Source organism: Rhipicephalus sanguineus, chromosome 7, assembly GCF_013339695.2.
Source record: "Rhipicephalus sanguineus isolate Rsan-2018 chromosome 7, BIME_Rsan_1.4, whole genome shotgun sequence".
NCBI lineage: Eukaryota > Metazoa > Arthropoda > Arachnida > Ixodida > Ixodidae > Rhipicephalus > Rhipicephalus sanguineus.
Window position 1 is genome coordinate 132,947,893 of NC_051182.1, and position 18,021 is coordinate 132,965,913.

The window sequence follows — 18,021 nt, forward strand, 5'->3', positions numbered from 1 at the left end:
AAGCAAGTGTTCTTCAGCTCAGCGTAAGCGGGAGTCACACGGGGCGTAGCTAGCAGGTGAATAAAAATATGCGCGTAACAGACGACGCCTCGTTGACCACAGAAACTGAGGACACCATGCGCACTGCTCTAGTCTCTAATTAGCCTGCAGCCCATCCCCTTCCCTCGTTTCGCTTGATGATTCTTATTTGCATATAAAGCTGGCGCTAAAATTGGAAAGGCTAGCCGGGGAAGGTAGGCGTCTCTCTCTCTCTCTCTGTCGCGTGAACACGAGAACGAAACTGTTGGAGCGGGAGATGATGTAAGCGCCATCAGTGAAAAAATAATAGTTAATCAACAGACGGCGCGGGCTGCGCGTCGTCTGCTTCACGCGCCGCCTGCAAGCAGACGGCACGAAAGCCGAACCCCTCAACTTCCGCTCCCCGCACGCGCGCTAGGAAAGCCATGTGGATCCGCCGTCCACGTGGTAAGCGCAGGCGAGGAAGGGGGCGGAGTCATTGCAACCACGTGACCCTGACGACATAGACGACGTACTACGATCACGTGATTCACAAGCGAGCGCGCGAATCGCCGAAAAAGCGCGCGCGCACGGCCGCGCGCTAGCGCCACCATCGGAGTGAAAGAGAAGTTCAGCCGTGAAATAAAGAGAGTGAGAGGAGGAATAGGAAAGGAGGTAGGCGCGATGGCGCGAGTGGCTGAAGAAGCGCTGAGGGCGAGGGTACGACTCTCTCGTCTCTCGAGAAGGACACTGGGGTGGAGGGTATCAAGCCGGCGCAGGCTGGTTTTTTCTTTTTGAGAGAGTCGGCTGTTTGTCTCCTATTTTAATGACGAAGCGCACGCTCGTTTCTCTTTCTCTCGCTAGCTGAGCGGTAGCGGTGTCAGCTCACTCCGCTTTCTCCTCTCCTCGTTTGAAACTCTCTCACTCATTCTTTCTGCGTGTTCGACTAGTTCGCTTCCTCACCTCTCCGTCTCCTCCGCTGTCTCTTTCCACCGGATTCTTCAGCTTTCTCCCGGGAGGGAGAGAGTCACCCTGTTTGTCTTTTGTGCATCTTGTTGCCAGCCCGCCTGTGCTTGCTGCCAGCCCCTCGGCAAACAGCTAGCCACAGCAGCCAACTGCCGCCTGCTACGAGTGCTACGAGCGCTCACGAGTACGTACCAATCTGCCCGCTGAGGCCGGGCCGGTCGCACATGCCTCAACGTTCTTGTCAACGCTACGGCAACACCTCTGCGGCATAACTTTTTTGCACCTCGGTGCGTTGTTGCCCGGACACCTTCACCCGCGGACCTGCGAGAGTTCGAACCTGAAAGTAAGAGTGAGTGATCCAAGAGGAAAGTGGTGTTGTGCGTGTGTGTGTGCATCGGTTGTTCTCATCAAGCGGGGGAGGTAGCTTGCAACGACGTGCTTGTTTTATTGTGCCATTTGTTTTTTTTTTTTTTGTTTCCGAGCGGCATACCCGCGATCGAGCGGGAGTGCCGGTAGCTATGGGTTAGACTTCCGAAACGTGTTAGTTCTTTTTCTCTCTTTCTCTGAGCTTTTCTAGTTGAAACCGCGTCGTAGCTGTGTGGGTTTTTTTTTTGTTTTTGATCGCTTCTTTCCTATCTTTTTCCGTTTCTTTTTAGGAGGCTCAAGGCCTCTTCCGTTGAGCTCTCTTCTGTGTAGTCGACTCGGTGTGTTTATCGCGTCGCCTTATCAACTGCTTGAACGACCCTCCTTCTTCAGCAAGTAGGGGTAAAAAAAAAAAAACACACAGCAAGAGGATTATTTTTTATTGTTCAGTTTGACGGTGTCTTTCTCTCCGCGAAGGTTAAAAAAACAGACCTATCAAAATGGAAATATAATACTGCTATAGGGAGAGTTTGGTTCTTGCCGCTGCATGCCACAGGCTCCGTTGGCTGGGCTCTACAGGTGTTATTTTGCGAGGCGTATTGTTTTTCTTTCTGGAGTGCGGCGAATCGTGCGGTGTTCGTTCTACGGTGTTCAAGCACTGCTACGGGCTTCAGTTTTTTTGATCAGCGTGCGACGTTGAAGAATCGAATCAACCGAGCTACTACTTGTGTCGTGTTGATGCTACTGCGCGCTTCGCCGGGATAGTGTGTGTGCCTCCCTATCTGTTCCTTCGACTGCGCGTGTGTGGTTGCGCCGTAGTGCGTGGAAAACATGATACCGGTTGCCTCTCGAAGGCGCAGTAGGCGACATCGTTCAACATCGACGACTGCCGGCAACGCGGCTGCTCCGTGCTACCTTCGTAGCCACTACGCCGTGATCGCTAAGCCACTAAACGAGCCCGATCTACTCGCGTGACGTGTCTGTGGTTGTGTGGTGTGTTCGCGTTGTTGGGTTTGACGGCGCCTTTTTCTTTTTTTAACGATGTTATCCGCATCAACTTGGAATTCCTACTGCGTCGTCAGTGAGCCGACGAAGTCAGCTGCCGTCACGAAGCTAGCCGCCGGCAAGTGTCTAGTGTCCCGTCTCTGAGAAGAGGCACCGAAAAAGGCGGTAAGTACTTTTGCGTCCTTCTTTGAGTACTTGTTTACAAACTCGCATGCGGTTGCACTTTCTGTTCGGTTGCACTTTCTGTTACCCCGTGCCTGAGCAAATCCTATACTAAGATCTCCGAGGCTGCCTTACGAAGCGGATTAGACTCTTTATGATCAACCAGTGTCGAGATCGTCAGAATCGCCTGATTAACTCCGGGCAAGGTTTGCGTAGCTTCACTTGTTTACAAACGCGCTTTGCGGTTGCTCTTTCTGTTACCCCTGGCTATGCAATCTCTAAGATCTCTGAGGCTACCTTATGAAGCAGATTAGACTGTTTATGATCGGCAAATCTCGGTACCCGCTGATTAACTCCTGGCAACGCTGTTATGATTCACTGGAATACGCGAGCTACGCTGCGCGTTGATATTCCGTTTCTTTTGCAACAGCGGAAGTGCCGACTGACTCAGAGATCTTGGGAAATGGCAACCGTCGCTGGTGTTGTGTGTTAAAAGAGACGCGTCTTGGTTGTTCCGACGCAACAACGCATTATTATGCAGTAACACAAGCGTAAACACACGCCCCCTAGTTTCTTTTCGTGTTTTTTTTTTTTTTCTGGCTTCGGGTGTTTGTGGCATTTGTTCCAGAGAGATCAAAGGCGACACGCGTGTGCTCGCTAGTGTCATTTTTTCTTTTTTTTGTTTGACTGTGCCCTTCACGAAGGGCGTGCAAACGGGTAACGAGCCGTTTGAGGACTTCCACGAAAGCTTCCCGAATCGAAATAGACTTGGCAAACTGGAAGTTTTCCGATTGGACTAGTTCCTTTTCCTTATCTCGAAACTCGACTTGTCCTTTGAAAGCTTTTCATGACACGTGCAACGAGATTGGCGTTTGTGTGATTACGCGAAAGAATTTCGTGCCGTGCCCCTTAATTTTATGTCGATCGTTATCGCAACCTCGGCTGATCGCATCCTTCGTTTGTTTTTCAGTTTTTGTTAATGCATTTTTGTCTGTATTTCTACAGCCTAGCTATAAACCGTGTTTGCATACGCGACCGGTCGTTTCTTTCTTTCGCGTGAGGAGTGGAACTCGGCCTAATTAAAAACAATCGCGGTACCACCGATTAGCGCGAAGATGCGATACGGAGGCATTGCACCAGATTTCGTCGTCGGTCTTATTCTTTTTTACTCATACGCGGACTCTTAGTTGTTTTGGCTGTCTTTTTCCTGGACTCATTTGAGGAGGCACAGTACGGAAATTTCGACGCGTCTGTCTCGTGTGTGTTTATGATCGGGTGGTCCGGTAACCTTCGGCGTATAATACATGCTAAGAAAGGTACAGTCGGCGCCAATAGTTTAGAGGCCACTAGGTCAGAGAAGAAATTTCAACTTCCCAGCAATTTGTGGCTCTATTAGGTCGAACCGCACAGTACATGTTGTTAGAGCGTTTTAAAAACAGCCCGGAAATCTAAATTCATGGCTACCTGCCGAAAGAGCGGGAATGTGCAGCTTTTTCCTTGTGTATCTCGTGGTCCTAAAATTTTTAACGCTGGCTGTACTTGACCAATGCTAATGTTCGGCCTGGTTGGTGTGACATAGTAAGTGCCAAAATACTTGAAAGGACAACAGGAAGAACGCTCGTGCTGTGTTCATCTTGTTGTCCTTTCAAGCGCTTTTGCAGTTTCTACGAACTGTGTCCTAATTTTTCGCTCACTTAAAGGGCGTCTTTAAGGGATAAGCCACCGCGGTGGTACAGTAATTACGGTGCCCTGCTTCTGACCCGTAGGTCGCGGGATCGAATCCCGGTCACGGCGTTTTCGGATTACAACGAGAGTCGTAAAGTGGGCTGGTTTGTAGATCATTATAGAAGCAATTGGCTGCAGCGCGAACTCGACGTAAGGGCAAACGAAGGCACGAAGTGCTGCATGTGTGTTTTCTACGTGGCTTCGTTTGTCCTTCTGTCGAGTTCGCGCTGCAACCAATTGCTTCTAGTCTCATTTCAATGGAAGCGGAAATGATAGGGGCCCGTGTACTTTAGGTGTAGGTGCACGTTACAGAAACCACAGGTGGTCGAAATTTCCGGAGCCATGTCGTGGTTTTGGCACGTAAAACCCAGATATTAGCCAGTTTTAGAATGGCGTAAGCAGAGAATAGCGTTCGTTGGGTACGATACGCTACTACCGTGGGTACCCGAGAGGGTAGTTTGTGACGCATGCGCAGTGGCAATAAACGCAAAGCTTTGCGTACACTATTATAGAGAGAAAAGAGGAAGGCAGGGAGGTTAACCTAGGCCGTATAGTATCCGGTATGCTACCCTGCAATGACTGAATGAAAGACGGGAATTCTGAGGGCTCGTTTCTATGTGTTTGACGCGACCTTAATCAAAACCAGCAGATAATGAAGCCAAGAAGGTAAAAGAGACGGTAATTGTACTGTTTTAAGTGTACTGAAGTCATTGCGATATCGGTGTGAAGAAAGGTTACAGGTTCGGTCCCCGCCGCCGGCAAGTTGTCTTTTCGTCCACTTTACTTTCTTCACATCTATATAAGAATTGCTGCAATACTCTATAACAATTGACTGCAATACACTTAACAACAATAATAATAATTGATGTGGTTTAACGTCCCAAAACCACGACATGATTATGAGAGACGCCGTAGTGGAGGGCTCCGGAAATTTCAACCACCTGGTGTTCTTTAACGTGCGCATAAAGCTAAGTGCACGGGTCTCGAGCACTTCCGCCTCCATCGAAAATGCGGCGGGGATTCGATCCCGCTATCTGCGGGTCGGCAGTCGAGCACCATAACCACCAGACCACCGTGGCGGGGTCAAAATATACTCAAACCAGTACAATTAACGTCCATTATACGTTGCTCGGATTCATTATCTGCTGGTTTTCATTAACCCAGCCATGAGTTAACTCTAAAACTCTCTATTATCAATATTATTATCATCGTAAGTGGAGGGGACGCTGTGGAGGAGTGGGGTGGAGTGGGGGGTAGCGGTTCTGCAGCGAGCATACTGGTTGTGAACAAGACGAGACAAGAACGCAGCCATGTTTGCGGACGCGACCTTCTTTTATCTGTCGCCTGTGGCCCTCCGTATGCGAGTAGAGAAGGCTGCTGGCGCGCCAGCAAAAAAACTGCGTTGCAGCCGTTGCGCCGACCTTCCTTCCGTCTCCTTTCTGTAATGACGGCGACTCGCTCCGCCAAGAACGAGCTGTTATTTCTTCTTTCTTCTCGTTTCTCTGGTTTTGTTTCTTTCTGTTCTGTAGCGCTGTTCCTTCTTTTTTCTCGAGTTGTGTTGCGCGTGCTCGCACGCGTGGTTTTGAAAAGGAGGAAGACGAAGAGATCGTTTCAAGATGCGCCGATTATTATTATATTCGCTGATATTCTCGGAACGATCGCGACCGAACGACATCCCCCCCCCCCCCCCCCCTTTCTTTTTTTGCCCGCTGCGTGCCGGATTTTGTGTTTACACCTGCGGTCTTTTGTTTGTTCTGCGAGATCTTGCTCGATCTCTCGCCGCTTAGCGGCGGGGATCGATTTGTGGTGTGCGACGCTGTACAACTTCTGCGGTACTTACCATACTCCTGTAGTTACTGTCTTGTCCGTTACTACCTGTAGTCGGATATAACTTAAGAAGTCCGGAAAGGCCTCGCCCAGAGGACGGAAGCGCGACAGCCGATTTGCCTCCGCGACTAATAAAATAGTCCCGTTCATGCACTCGGCAGTGTTCTCCGAAGGCGGGGTCACCGGCCGTCCAGCTCATGACGTCAGTCCGGAGTGTGCGCCCCATTGGTGCAGGCTTGTGAGCATCCGCCTTTGAGGAGGATCTTGCTTTGCAGCCAAGGAGAAAAAATTGGGCGAATTGACAATACTGTACATAGAAAGTTCGAATGAAAATCGTGAGTATTTTCTTCGCGCACGTCAGGACGTTGCAGCTTACAAACTTACACCCTAAGAAAAAAAGAGTATGCGTGTCTTCTTTCGCAGAGTAATCACTTGCCATGTATTCTTTTTAAAGAGGCACGGTGACTCTCTTGTGGGTCACATGACTCTCCGAAGAGAGTACAGTGATCTACAGAGAGAGTTGACGTGCCTCTTTTAAGAGAGTCATATAGACGTGACAAGTCAGGACTCTCCGAAAGGAGTCAAAGGACTCTTTTTTTCCCTCAGAGTGTAGACTGCAAGCGAAAACCCCGTTTGAGGTCAAAAGTGTCATGTCGGCCTTTAGATAGAAAGTGACAAGGGAAGGGGTGGGGTGGGGGGGCTGCGTTCTCGTATCGTGCCCAGGGCTGCAGGTTGCCGACCCCTGGTGTAAGTTACACTGACACAGTTTATAAGTATTCAGTGTATAAGCGCCTCTAACGCTTGCGTAGAGTGGTTAAATAAGCTTTCCTTTGTGGACGGGGCGCCTATGCAAATTCTCTCTGGGTGGGACAGCGGCGGCTGTGGGCGGAGCTTAGATTGAATCTTAGGTTGTAACCGACTGTAGTACAATTCCTAAGAAAAATATGTCCGCTCTGCCCACAGCCATCGATGCCCCTCCCAACAGAGGGCAAAGCTCTTGTTAACTAGAAAACTGGAACTTCCTGGCAAATTTTACCACAGATTGTAACATCACTGCTGAGTGAAACGCTATATTTTATCATAAAAACACAGCGCTAATGTAAACATGGACAGCTAAACATCACACTAGGACGGGCGCTGACTGCCAACAAAGGTATTATTTTTGCGTGCACAAATGCATCGCTTATGAAGAAGGGGGGGGGGGGTTAGAATGGAATAAAAGCTTTGGTGGCAGGCAGCGCCCGTCCTCGTGTGACGTGCTTTCCTGCTCATGTTTAAATTAACGCTGTGTTTTTATGATGGATTCGTACCAACGAGCTCGCATCCAAACGCTTCTAAGCCATATTTTAGGTAGCACAGAGCCTTTAGTTTTCAACATGCGTGGTGTTTTTATTTGCTTAGAAAAAGTACTTGCGCTCCGAAAGGAAACCACTTGCACAATTCTCTTAAATAGGTGAATGACAAGCGCGCCGCGGTTTTGCGGGCGGAGTTTACTACTTATTATTAGATTGCAGCTGACTGTAATATATATATATATATATATATATATATATATATATATATATATATATATATATATATATATATATATATATATATATATATATATATATATATATACATAAAATCTGGCTCTTCTCATTGAAAAAACAGGAAACGTGGTCCGTAGAGACGTCATTTTTTTTTTTTCGAGCATTGTTTTTCGAAAGGCAAGACCGAAACGACACAGCTGTTCAGTGGGGCTATTTGTTTCTTGCGTGTACGGGCTGAGTCATTCCACATACCGGTTGCTGCCGTGCGTTGCCGTAACTCCATATGCTGATTATACGTAATCGAATGAGTTTTTTCTTATTTATCCGAGCGTATTTATTGTTCATTTGTTCATTTCAAACAGCGACGAAGCCCAAAGGCGCTACAGAGCTGAGCGGTAAAAGAAAATATACATATGTGGACAACATAATGAAAACAAACATGGTGAAAAACAGGTTTGAAGTCGTTATAAACAGGTATGACGGCGGCGGAAGCGTGAAGATGGATCTCAGTCCACACTTGTCGCAGTGATAAATAGTAATTATAATACAGTGAACTCTCACTTGTACGAACGTCGGTTTAACGAATATTTCCGAATAACGAACTTTAGAATGCCCCCGGCGGTTTTCTAATGCATTCTATGAAAAAATCTTTCCGTTAAACGAATTTCTGAATGGTGAATATTTCAGTTGAACGAACTTGATCCGCGGACCCGGGCTAAATTTGGAAATTAATTCAACGAAGTTGAATACTATGTGCAGTGATACAGTGAGCTTGTCACCTGTGCAGAACTGTCAGATTTGGAAATTGTTTCCAGTGTTCATCGGGAACCGGCAGAAGAAGAATGCGACGAGGAACCTGTAATGGCTGAGGCAGGTTCAAATCTTGTATCTCTAACCCAGGCTCTAGGAAATTTTAGAAAGTTGCGAGACTTCGTGTCACAGAAACAAGCTGGGCCAATAATAATAATATCTGTGATTTAAAGTCCCAAAACCACGATACGATTATGAGGGACGCCGTATATATAGGGGAGGGTTGCGGAAATTTCGACCACCTGACGTTCTTTAATCTATAAGTACACGGGTCTTTAGCATTTCGCCTCCATCGAATGGCGGCCGCCGCGGATCTCGGATTCGATCCCACGACCTTCGTTCGGGTCAGCAGTCGAGCACCGCAACCACCAGACCACCGTGTCTGCGTCGATATCTAGGCAACAAAGAAATTAGGCAACGGGAAATGGTAAGTCACCCCGATAAAAGATCAGATTGCCGTATCAGAAGCGGCTGATTGCCTACAAGCTCACAATCGAGAGAGAGCATCAGTTATTAAACGTATAGCAAATACAAATGCGCGTGTGACCGACGCACCTTCGAGGGCCGCATTTCTCGCCCACGCATGGCTTTTCGATTACGACGCCGCCACCGAAATCCGTGTGTTGTAACAAGTTTCGCTTGAAAAACAGGTTATAAAATTCGTAATTACGAATGCAATACCGTTTCTGATATGGTGATCTGATCTTTTATCGAAGTGACCTGTCATTTCACGTTTCCACGTTTCATTGTTGCCTCGGTGTAAACGCATGACCGTCGTTGTTGCCTGTAGCAACCGAAGTGCTCTTCACTCGGTAGCAAGTATCGCCTTCAAATGCAATAATGTCCCTAAGCAGCCTTTCAATGCGGAAAGGACGCGGTGGACGGGGCCGATACAAGGTTATAAAACGACGTCAAAATGTGAAATGGCGACTTCGCCGGCACTTTTTTTTTTCAGGAACTGGCGAAGGTGAGCGAACAGGCGCGCTTATGAATCTTTGGGGCGAAAACAGCGAGGCGCGACAGCAGGCGCTCGTCTTTATTAATTCTTTTTTTTCTCCGTCACAACACCTGCGTACGATCCCGCTGCTGCTGATGCCGCGTTGTTTCTTCGAAAAAGTCAACGTCCCCGCGCCCGGTGTTCACGCCGCCTGCGCGTGTAAGCAGCGTGCCTGGCTGGTGTCGCGTATATACATGGAGAGGCGAGCCTGTATCCGCATCGATATAAGCGTTACACGGGTGCTTGCTTTCACGTTTTAAAGTTATGACGCATAAGAGCAGCACCGCATCATTTCACGCCTCCTGAGGATATTTGTGTAGAGTATTACACGTTTGATTTCAGTATTTGAAGAAGATGAAGATTGCCGAGTCAGTGTCCTCATCCATATAAGCGTTACGGGAGCGCTTATAGTTTCGTGCTTAAGGTGTTAGCTTAAGGCGCTTAAGATGCTTAAGGTGTGACGCATAAGAGCAGTCAACTCACTCAATCACTCAACTCTTCCAGAGAATCTTTGTGTATATATAGATTGTTGCATCTCTGACCTCGGTATCTACAAAAAAAAAATGTTGATGAGAGGCGAGTTCCATCACCTGTACAACTTTATACTACTGCTTAATTTCACGCTTAAGGTGTGGCACAGAAGAGCTGTTGGCACCGCATCAGTTAACAACTTCCGAGACTCCTTGTGTCGCATACTGCATGTTTAACTTCGGTATTTAAAGAAATGTTGAGGAGAGGCAAGTCTGAATCCGCATCAGTATTCGTTCCACGGGCGCTTATTAAGAGCAAATGGCACCGCATCATTTCACACCTGTTGAAAATCTGTGTAGAATTCTGCGCGTTTGACTTCCGCATTTAAAAGATATTGAAGAGAGGCCAGTTGTATCTTCATCTGTACAAGCGTTACACGGGTGCTTGCTCTCACGCTTAACGGGCGACGCATAAGAGCAACACCGCATTACTTCATACACTCCGAGAGCCTTTTTAGAGTAATTGCACGTTTGACCTCCATATTTTTGAAAGTGCTGGGAGATTCAAGTCTCGTTCTCATCATTATAAGCGTTATACTCGCGCTTGCTTTCACGCTTAACGTGTAACGCATAAAATCGGCACCCAATTTTGCCCCAATAAAACTCTCGGGCTAGTTGGTGTTGTATCCCAGACGTCATATTTTTTAGCGCAAACAGGAAGAAAAAGAACGAAGTGGCTGAGAAGAGGACAGTGCACAGGGCAAGCGATAACCCTGTGCACTGTCTTCTTTGCACTGCCCGTTTTCTGTTTCCTGGCCATTTTGTCTGTTTTGGTTGTTGACGTCATCGCATCTAGCCATACTGGTGCGTGAAGTCACCAGAACCGATACTGCAGCCTGTCGGCGTGCTAGTGTCGATGTCAGTGGGTGCGCAAAGAGAAAATTGGCTTTAAATATCAAAATCAAATATCAGAATTTGCCGAGTTTCTCGCTTGGCCAGTCTCTGCCCTGAACTGAGGGCTCCACCATGCGAGCAAAGCTCTTATCTTTGTACAAATAAATTTTTTTTTTCTCTCTCTGTACACAGCCGATTTGTAATGGATTTGTAAGTCAACTTCGAAAGTTCGTGTTGGTACCCCTTTAATGAAGTAAACTTAACGATGAAGCGAATCCTTAAGGTATTCCCCCCGCGGACATGGGTCGCATTGAAGCAGGGACGTAGGCAGAAATTTTTTTCGGTGGCGGGGGGGGGGGCACCTCCTTGATTTGTAGTGGGGGCCGGGCAGGCAGATGTGGTCAAGTGTCATTTTGGGCTCAGTATGCAATAGCAAAAAAAAAATTCGGGGGGGGGGGGGTGGGCACGGGCCTGGTGTGACCCCCCCCTGGCTACGCCACTGCATTGAAGATAATTAATATTGAGGTATGAGGGGGGAGGAACTTACGGGGATGGTAGTGATACCTGAGATGTTACGGGCCCGCTGCGCAGCGTGCATCGGAACGAAAGTCTTAGGCGTTATAACGAGAGACAGGAAGGCAGCTGAGTGGGTCGCAGTGTAAACAGGGGCAGTCAGTAATAACGTTTACATTAAGTGGGAACAAAATGGAGCTCGGCTGGCGACGTAACACGTAGGCGCGTGCAAATAACCGGGTGACGTGTTCTATTAAAGTGACAGGACTAGTTAGCGAAGGAAGGCGGCAAGTCAAAGACGGCAGATAATTAGGCGGAGTCATCAGATTACGAAGTGTGCTGACGTGAAATGAAATCGGCTCACAGGGGATGGGTTGTAATTTGATATCGTCCTGCAGTGTACACAAATACAGGCTATTGTCTTTGCTGGTGTTGTTGTTGTATTTGACGATGAGGATAATGATTGTTTATTCCTGACAAACGTTGTTGTTGTCACGTGCCGTGGTGGCTTAGAGGAATAACGACACGGTCTTGAGGGGCATCGCGAGACACACCTTTTTTTTCTTTCTTTTTTGGCATGCAGCGATAACGCTCTCCACACACCGGAACCACGGGAACGCGTATAAAGATGGTCTAGTTTTGATTGTAAAGTTTTCGTCGCCCAGCAGACGCAAGGCAGCCCCACCGCAATGGACATTATCATGACGAGCCAACGCAGTCGCCGAAACCGCTGTAGCAGTCTGTGGACGGCAATTCATGGGATTCACTAATCGTTGTTTATGAGCACCACGTGCGACTGACAGCAGGCGACAGAGCTGCTGCTAGTGCGTCCCGAGTTGCTGTCCTCACGTGACTTATACCTACTTAAGACTGTGTTTACGCGTCACTGGGAAACCGCCCCATCGATATCAAAACCGAAAATTGTTTTTTTAAGGCAGCGGTATTAAAAGATATATTCAACGCGTTCAGACGCATCACGATAATCTTTTTAGGGTTCTCGACATCAGTGCTTTTATGTAGAGCAACGAAACCAAAATTTATAAAAAATTCATGTCAGTACTTCGGCTGTGGGAATAGCTGCGGATACACCAAGTAGTTGGTTCGAATCCCGCCCATGACGCCCTAATTTCAATGTAAGTGAAATGCAAAAACAAATATAGAAACATCCACACCCGCCATTGTATGCTTACATTATTGTTTAAGCAAACATGGTTGGTCGAAATTTATTCAGGCACCCACACTACGGCGTGCCTCGTAATTGTACCTTTGCTTCGGCACGTCATACCCCACAATTTTTTTGTGTGTGTTTGTAATACCCACATTGTCATTGGCAGCGTTACCTAACTGTAAACAACTGGTTATATAACACATGTGCGGCTCTTCAACATATATGTGTGCGTATAAAAATTATACGAATCTTTAGGGTCATTTTGTAACGTTTCACTCAGCAAAACAAATTACATCACAGTCACCTTCCCACCGCATGCTTCGCATAACATCGACTCCCCCGGTACGTGGGATCTGCCGATTTTTTTTTTTTGTTGTTGTTGTTGTTGTACCGTAAGAGAGAAAATCTTCCATGCCCTCTGAAGTCCGTCGATCATTACTGCAAAGTCGGCGCGCTGTATTCTCAAGGCTTCTGTCGTTGCGGCGTCGTATACATGACGTTGTCACGATATAGTTCCTAAAGTCTCTTCAGAATGTCTTCAACCCTTGAAAGGTCAATTCAATTTTTAATAAATTTCGTCTATACAGGCGCTTGTATAGTTCCTGTATTCGAAAGGATAAAGGGAACTCTGTGAAAACAGGGTTGAACAGGGCAAACAATCTGTTTATTCCTGAATTCAACTTCGCGAAGTCTTTTTTTTTTTTTTTCCTTTAGCTGACAACCATTTGCGTTGTCACGGTTAATTGACGGTGTTCAGTAGTTTTCTACCTCCGTTTGTAGGGCACTTAGTTGTTTTATTTTTATTTTTTGCGCGTGACGAGACCTTCTTAATCATTTTATAATGAGTGCGCGCATGCTATTTTTAATGTATTCTGTTCCTTCTACCGTACTTTTATTATACATCATAGCTTTAAAATTAGCATTTTTATGATTGGTCGACCCGTCCTGTCGTTCCTTATTATCATTCTATTTTTCTCCTTCCTAGGAATAAAATAACCAACCTTTATGCTGCTTTCGGCGACATTTATATGGCTTCTCTAGTCGCCTACGCTTGCTTTGTCAGCAGTTTACAGTACGCTTTCGAAGCAGGTGGCTGCATAGCAATGTCGATAAAATGGACAACGAATTGTACGTCAAGAAAAAAGAAAGGTCAGTATAGAACGGCCGACTGGTCGCTCTCGTCGGTTAAAATCTAAAAATAAATAAAATCTCCGCCCCAGAATGGCGGCGATGTGCTTTTTCGTTGCTAATAGAACTGCTACGCATATAATAAGAATTGAAAGTTTGTCATCCATATACTTCAGCTACAGGAGTTGTATTTCATAGTTTGCCGTCTGCTTCTAAAACACCAATAGCTGCTCCAAACTAGCCCTCTTTCTTTTCTGCTCCAAAAACACTTATGGCTACTCCAAAAGTGGTACCTTTTCGGCTCCGAAATCTGCTCCAAAAAGTAGAGTAACTTCTATCGCTCTAGTAGGGCGTAGCGTCGTCTACTTCCATTTTTCTTTTCTTTTTTTTTTTCATTTTGCGTCGTGAGCTTATAATAGAGCTTGGATAAATGTGTCACCCCACTCTAACCTCCCAGGCTTAGCTAAGCCTTGTTTTATCCGACCCTGCGTGTCACTGTGCTGATAAGAGATTAAAGGCGCCGTCGTGTTCACTGGGGCTCGCGATGTGTAGCAACCGCTTTTGTGCGTTTCGAGAGTGCGACGCCCGACCCCGTCGCGCCAGTCTTTCTGCGACGCGTTCGTTCAACTTCGATGTGACTGACACCTCGCATGCGGATGTAAGTCACCGAGGTCGCTGGCTTTATACAGAGTCATCATTAGAGCGAAAATACTAAACCTCGGGCAAAAAAAAAAAAAAAAAGAAAGCTGAATGGTGATTCAGCGGTAAACGCTAAGGAAATGCGTTAGCACTACACTGAATTACCCCTGTAGTCGGTCAGAATCTAAGCAAAAATGTAAGCCCCGCCCTAGGAACCTCGGTGCGCCTGCCAATCACCCGCGAAAGTCAGTCGTGCTAGCTGGTTTCCGTTCGAACCGTAAGTACGTTATCTCGGCTAAGGTAAATACAAACCACACGAGGCGTTAAAGGTTCGTCGTTGCTACTTAAAACATTACGTTTGGCTGAGGAACGGCGTCAGAATCCCAGACGAAATTCATCAGGACGTTCAAGCATCCGACCTAAAACCAGCGGCACAAACATGTGTCTGTGTGTGAAAGTCAATCATTTGAAACACTCCGCAGCGTTTGACGTCACGAAAGTGAGCGAGCGCTATTGGATGTTGCATTAATGCAAATACATTTAAACCTCGGTGATACGATCACGGCTTATACGAATTCCGGGGTAATACGAATTTTTCGTTTGTCCCGGCCAAGGCCCATTGGCCTGCAATTTAATGGAGTACGGTTGCTGCGAACTGATTTTCACCCAGCGACGTTTGATACGAACGTGCGCTGCCGCCCAGGTACGAAGAGGGGCTGTCCGCGCTGTCGCGGAAGACGCGCCAAGCACGTGCGAGCGCGGGAACGCAAGCGTGGGCATGCGCGCCGCACCGCCAAATCGTCAGAATCACGGTGTAAGAAAAACACGTTTCTTACGGTCAGAATAAACCTTCAGAGACGCGTCACAGCCTCCAAGATTGTGTGCGCGAATCTTTGAGGCTATGTGCTTCCGTGTGCCTTCGTGTTTAGATTACAGAGGACATAAGCGCCATGTTTTTTTTTTGTTTTTTTTCTAACGCGTCGACGCGGGCTGCTGTCGTTGTTACTGTGTTTTCACGTGCCTGCTTCGTGCATCAGACATTCTATGAAAGGTGGACGAGGACCGAAAGAAGGCGAGGACGGTTTTGGCGAAGGAGTCAGGCCTCACAACGTCAACATGCGCGACCGTTCAGGTCGCACTTGTGCGGGCACGGCCGTAAATCTCACAAAAAACATCCCCAACACCTCCGCTATAACAAAATCATAACACAGGACCGTGGTTCTGTAACTTTGTGGCCTTGATTCATCGCGTCAATGCACTTCTTTTGTTACTTTCGCTGCAGTCATGCAAAAAAGCATGCTAATATTTCGAAGGGGCTACTGCTGTCGCGGGTCACAACGCACCTAGCTGGTTCATTAATTAAATACGCGCGTACCGGCCGTATATTTACGAGTGCTGGTATGATTGCCGACATCTAAAAACCTAACTGACAATCAATCAGGGTTCTTCCTGAAGTTGCTGCGGCCCTGAAAAACAATGAATGAAAATGTATGCCAGCTTTCTTTTGTCGCATGCTAATTTCCATGCCTTCTGGTGATACGAATTTCGGATGATACGAATATTTTTGGTGGTCCCGTGAGATTCGTATCACCGGGGTTTCACTGTATCTGCGGGAGGGGTGGCGGTGGGCGGAGTTGGGGTACGCAAGGTGTGCACGTATGTTTTGCAGGTATGGCTTAGATTGCAACTGACTTTAGTTACCTTCAAATATCTTGATAGCCAGCTCCAGGTAACACATATCTTTGGTGTTATGTGAGTCGATACGGTAGGCCAGCCACACAGAAGAGGCCGGCTTCAAACAAACTTACATATTTTCCCATTTTGACACTTCTGATGTTACCGCAGTAAAACATAGTTGTGCTGTCGCTGTAGTAGCAAATCTGTGGAAATGATCAGGAAACCATTCTCGCAGGCTACTGTAGAGCGACGTTCAGTCATGAAAGGGCCATATGCATAAGAACTTGAAATGAGGCTGAGGACCGCGCAGGGAGCGATGGAACACAATATGGTAGGTGCAGCACTGGGTTTACACTGGCGTGGACAATGGACAAACATGGTTGGTCAATGTGTTGCGAATGGGAGAGAAAAACAGTGGTGCTAGGCAGCCATATATGACTTGAAGGCCCGAAAGCCGGTGGTCTATTAAGTGGCAGAACGGTTTCCAGCGCATGGGAAGCACAGTAGTGGAGGGAACATTATTATATGTAGTGCGATGAAATTGGTAAGTTGACTAGCATAAAATGGAATCAAGTGATGGTTGACAGAGTAATAAATATCGTTGGAAAGATGCCTTGTCCCTGCTGCGGAGGTAAAATAGGCTGACGTTGACGATTATACGTGGGCATAAAGTAGTCGGCAAAAATAAAAACGTGTAGAACGGGAAACCATATGCTGCATATATATATATATATATATATATATATATATATATATATATATATATATATATATATATATATATATATATATATATATATATATATATATATATATCGTGCACTAGCCATGCCATTGTGGGAGATAAACATCCACATGCTGTCTATACAAAGATGTCTTGTGGTCTTTAGAGAAAGAGACGTCTGTAAGATGGAAAGATATGCTTTTCGGGGGGCTTCCGCAGTGAAGGATCTAGGGAGGGATGCGCCCGGATGCATAAAGAGTGATTGGATACATCCACATATGCTCTACATATCGACCTCCTGAAGACGTTTTCAGAGAAACATCTGCGCAGGATGTGAATATATTTTCGACAAGGCCATTGTATATGGGAGTGTGGCCGGGGCCTTTCCGCGGATAGGAGAGAGAGCGATTGTTTGAAAACATCCACGTGTGCTCCGCGCGTAGGCGTCATAGGTCTTGTAGAAGTACAGTAAACTGAGCTAGTTAGTAACGTTTCGTTATGTTACAGCGCGGCAAGAACGAGGAAAAAGGTAAGGCACACACACGACAAGGCACAGCGCTGACGTCAGAGACGTTTCCCTGTGATGTCTACAAGACGTCACAAAGAAACGTCAGCTGCATGTGTAAACGTGTTTATTTGGGAACAATGTTGCAGGGACGGGTCAGCGTACAAGGGAAACACACAGTTGTGCTCTGTGTTTAGGCGGCAGGAGAAAGAGAGAGTTTATTAAAAGGAGGCAGAGAGGCCGGCCTGAGCTTTTGCGCTCTGGCCTGCTATTTCGCACAGGGGAAAAGGGAAAGGGGAAAAAGAGTGATGAAGGTGATGATGGGGACAGAAGGAAGTGATGCTTATGTGCAATAATCACGTAACACAGTGGTCTTCTTAAAGTATGATGTCTATGGTCCAGTACTCCTCAGAAAGTCTCTAGATGTCCTTGTAAGACGTCTTGCCGAAGTTTGGGGAAACGGGCGTTGTTTGTGCAAATGAGCCTCTTTGGAAGCGATAATATATGATCATTACACGGACCCGTTCGGACGCATGAACCTTTGAACTTAACTGGGAATCATCCGCGCATGCTCTATGTACAGATGTTCCCTAGACCTTTACAGAGACGGACGTCTGTAGTGTCTGGAGATGTTTCTTTGGGGGCCGTACTAGTGTAATAATCCTTGCAGGGAAACGCCAGAATTTAGCCTATTGGGAAACATACAAATATATATGTACAGACGTTCCTTATAGTCTACAGAAACCGACGTTTGTAATGTCTAGATGTTTCTTCGGTGCCCATACGTAGTATGTGATCCTTGCAGCGACTGTCTCTGTGTGTGTGGTGAACACTGATGTGTGCGCGCGTATTACTTGTTCTCTCTTTCCTCCTTGCTCTCTCTATTCTTTTTCTCCCCTTCCCCCTCCCCCCGTGTAGG

General features: G+C 46.8%; 1 protein-coding gene across 2 annotated transcripts in view; it reads left to right on the forward strand.

Annotated features, from left to right (window-relative positions):
• The first annotated feature begins 1,053 nt into the window (after positions 1–1,053).
• Positions 1,054–18,021, forward strand: part of LOC119399975 (receptor-type guanylate cyclase Gyc76C) — a 282,517-nt gene continuing 265,549 nt past the window's right edge. Inside the window, exon 1 of one of the 2 annotated variants that reach the window (XM_049417913.1) lies at positions 1,054–2,500. The gene's annotated coding sequence lies outside the window, so the exon portion shown is untranslated. The remainder of the gene's footprint in view (positions 2,501–18,021) is intronic. The other variant, XM_037666878.2, reaches the window with a different exon arrangement.